Below are 3,785 nucleotides of genomic sequence, written 5' to 3' on the forward strand. Positions count from 1 at the left end.
AGCGTCCATTCGTCAACGTCGAGCGGCGGATGCTGAACTACGAGAACGTGAAGCAGCGGCGGTTCGAGAACGTCGAGCAGCAGAACCTGGGGTTCGGGACCGTGAAGTTCAACGCAAACGTACGAAGCAAGCGGCGGAACCCGACCTTCGAGAACGGGAAGCCGCGTTCGTTCGTGAACGTCGAGCAGCAGAACCTGAGGTTCGGGACCGTGAAGCTCAACGTAAACGTACGAAGCGAGCGGCGGAACCCGACCTTCGAGAACGGGAAGCCGCGTTGGTTCGTGAACGTCGAGCAGCAGAACCTGAGGTTCGGGACCGTGAAGTTCAACAACATCGCTAACATCGTTAATAACACCGTTAATAACGATCCGCGATGCTCCGCATCACCCCATGGTTCCCCTCGGGAAGATGGTGTAATTTTTTTTAATTCGCTCTAGACTGTTAACAAATCTCAATGATAGGGCCTTTTTTTAACTAGAGATTTCAATCATTTTACTTCCCCCGAAACTCATTATAACCATAGCAACGCTTAAACATTTTATTAAACCACATTCGTATGCTGCTGTTTTCCTTGAGTCTTGTATTGCGAGCAAGGACTCACTTCAGGAAGGTGTCTTCTAAGCTATGCGATCGTGCTGGTGCCACGCAGGCCGTTGTACAGAACATTAGAGTTCCTTATATGTATAGCTTTATTCTAATCACAGCGATGCCAGGAATTCTAGCGTTCTGATATCGTTGCTATCTTGCGTCAGAATTTCTTTCGGCCCATCATCGTATGATGTGCTACAAGGAACTCCGCCGGCATAGTTACGAAACAAATTATCGAAGAAGAAACCGTTTTCTGCCTCCCCAGATTGGGACACCACTGGACCTGTGCTTTTATAGCAATCTACATTTACTTAGAATTTATTATTTTAAAACCCATGAATTATTCAATCGAGAGTGTTTATAGAAGCTGCTACTTTGCAACAGTTTAAAAGAAGGGAGCTACAGGCACACAAGTCTTCTGTGTGGCCGTCTCACTTAACCGTACTGATCAAATGGAAATAAAGATTACAGAGTAATCGAAAAGCGATATTGTCGTAGCAAGGATTCGAACTCCGGGTTTCCTCATAACCGGAGAGGTGTGCTAAGCCCTGCACCACTCCAATGTTTTGTTGTTGTTTTTTTCGACACAATACACCACACCATCTTGTCATTTGGCATTTTTAATCTGTCTTACAAATGTTTCGAAAACAAAATGTAATCAATCATAGGTGTTCTAAGGCAGCGGTGTGAAATTGTTTGGTTGCTGCGGTCCCCCCAACCAACTCAGAGGCCGTTCAGAGACCTCCACTGAATAGAACATTGATAACAAGAAAGCACACATAAAAAGGCGCGCTAAGCAAGGGTCAGAAAAAAGGCAGCTGCAAATATAGTCGACTATATTTGCAGCTGCCCGGATTACGTTATAGCCTTATAGCTTCTTGATATAAGCTGGCACTCGCAGTATACGACCAGTGTGAAAAGTAGTTTCGCGTGCTGTAATTAAGACTGCTGACGTCGAGCTCACTGGAAGAAAATCAAAGTCGTAATCCTGACTCAACATTATCATGTTTTGTGTCTTTGATTTGATGCCAACCAATGCAGAAAACGCGACTTCACGCAGGAACGTTGTGAAAAATGGCAGCGATGGTCTTAGTGCCTTCTCGCACATGTTAGGGTGTTACAAAAACACTCGCCCTCACAACTTGGCAAGGGGGCATTCCGAGAACACTCGTTGCAAATATGTGTGGCAAGAAATATCAAGCAGCACGTCGTCTTCCAACGGCTTTTTCTTGAAATTAATTAATTACCCAGGCCGTGCTGGCACGGAGATGGCGAAAGTATTCTCTCATTCGTATTCTCGAGGACTTCAATTTCTCTCGAATCGCAGTCCTCAACTTTCATGGCAGCTCCACCTCGGAGGTCTCGTTAAATTAGCTGGCTGGGAAAAGGAGTCTAAAACATTGTTTTTTATATGGCTGCTCCAAACATCGAGGTTATTGATAAATGCGTCCATCTTGTCACGCACATCGAAGATTGTGACTCGTTTTCCCGTAAAAATATAGGTTCAATTGGCCATTTCGAGGACCTCGAATATTTCCACGCGCGTCTCCGAGGGACCGCGTGCGTGGCAGAACGGTTTCCGCGCTTGACTGTCGCGTGGAAGGTCTAGGTTCGATTCCAATCAGCGGAATGTTCTTTCATTTATTCTTTCAACTTGACGCTCACGTAAATTCGGGAACATTGTTGTCTGATTGAGTTCCTAATGTTCTACGCGCCGAAAGTTCTACGCCGAATGTTCCAGAAACACACTCGGGTACATAAGGGACTCTGCATGGCGAGCGGACTCAGTTTCGCCCCAGTGATCGATCCGCTGTTTCGCCGCCATAGACGCCTGCGACGCTATCCTTTATATATCTTGGCTGGGCACAAGTTCGCCCCATTAAACGTTTATTTTGCTTCAGTTTCATCGCGTCATCAATTGTCACTCGTAACATTTTGCTGGAGGTGCGGGGTAACGCATGTCCATGCAGCGTACCCCTCCGAGAGCCCGCAGTGCAAGTCCGACACCAATCCCACGAAGACACAACAAAGACACTACCGAGATCCAATTCACTCGCCGCACCCAAGGCCTACACCAGGAATTCGGACTTCTTCCAACCAAGATTAAGCAGCCAACGAGGCCAACGATGGACCACCTGTCGTCGCAGACCCCGACCACCGCCGCCGTCTTCTACCTGCCCGACGCCCAGCGAACCCCGACGACCTTCCATGGAGAGGCCCACGACGATGTGCAGGACTGGCTTCTGCACTATGAACGTGTAGCCCGCCATAATGTATGGGCCACTGAACAGCGCCTCCAAAACCTCTATTTCTCTTTGGAGGGTACCGCGAGGCAGTGCACGTGGCTCGAGAATTACGATGCTTTACTTACATCGTTGGACACCTGTCTCGCCGGCCTGAAGGAGACATTCCCGAACCAGCAACGACGACAGCGAGCGGAAGGCCTCCGGCAAATAAGGAGGTAAGGCCCCAACGAACCGGTTACCAGCTTCGTTGAAGATGTCTTCCTCCTGGGCATCCACGCCGGTGCTCAGTCACGGTGTAAGATAATACTCTTCAGGTGAGGACAGCGAACTCCTCGCGCAGTGCAGATAAAGTTCGCTTTTCACTCTCTCTCTTTCTCTCTCTCACTATGGTTTCAAGCGGTGCCGGCAGATGACTCGTCGAACCTTGGGCACGGCAAAGACAGCTCGTGCCGCCTCATGCTCTACACGCGCAGAGCTCCAGCGAGGTTGGCGCTCGTGCAGAAAGACCGCGGTGTACCGGAGTGTCATGGCAACGAGATAATTTATTTCGCTCTGTTACCGCTCTTTTACACTGGAAGCAGATCCGCGTTCGCAAAGCGGTTGCAAACGCGGTTGTATAAAGATTCAGTACAATTGCACGTGCACTCGATGACATCAAGTGCGCGTGCAATTGTACTGGATCTTTATACAACCGCGCTCGCAACCGTTTTGCGAACGCGGATCCGCTTCCAGTGTGAATGAGTGGTTACAGTTTCGCCGTTTGGCCGCCGGCGACACTGTTAGCCGCGGGCACGGTGGTCGCGGAATAATGCAGCCTTTCGGATGCCCGTCGAACGAACATTATCTGATTCCTCGCGCCGCGCGTTCAGCCTCGCCGTGTCGTCACCTAAAGAGTGTATCTTACACCGTGCCGTCAGTCCACCGAGGTGAAGAAGCTGCGCGTCCTGATGA

This window comes from Ixodes scapularis, unplaced genomic scaffold, assembly GCF_016920785.2.
Source record: "Ixodes scapularis isolate PalLabHiFi unplaced genomic scaffold, ASM1692078v2 PGA_scaffold2__306_contigs__length_199485367, whole genome shotgun sequence".
Taxonomy (NCBI): Eukaryota; Metazoa; Arthropoda; class Arachnida; order Ixodida; family Ixodidae; genus Ixodes; species Ixodes scapularis.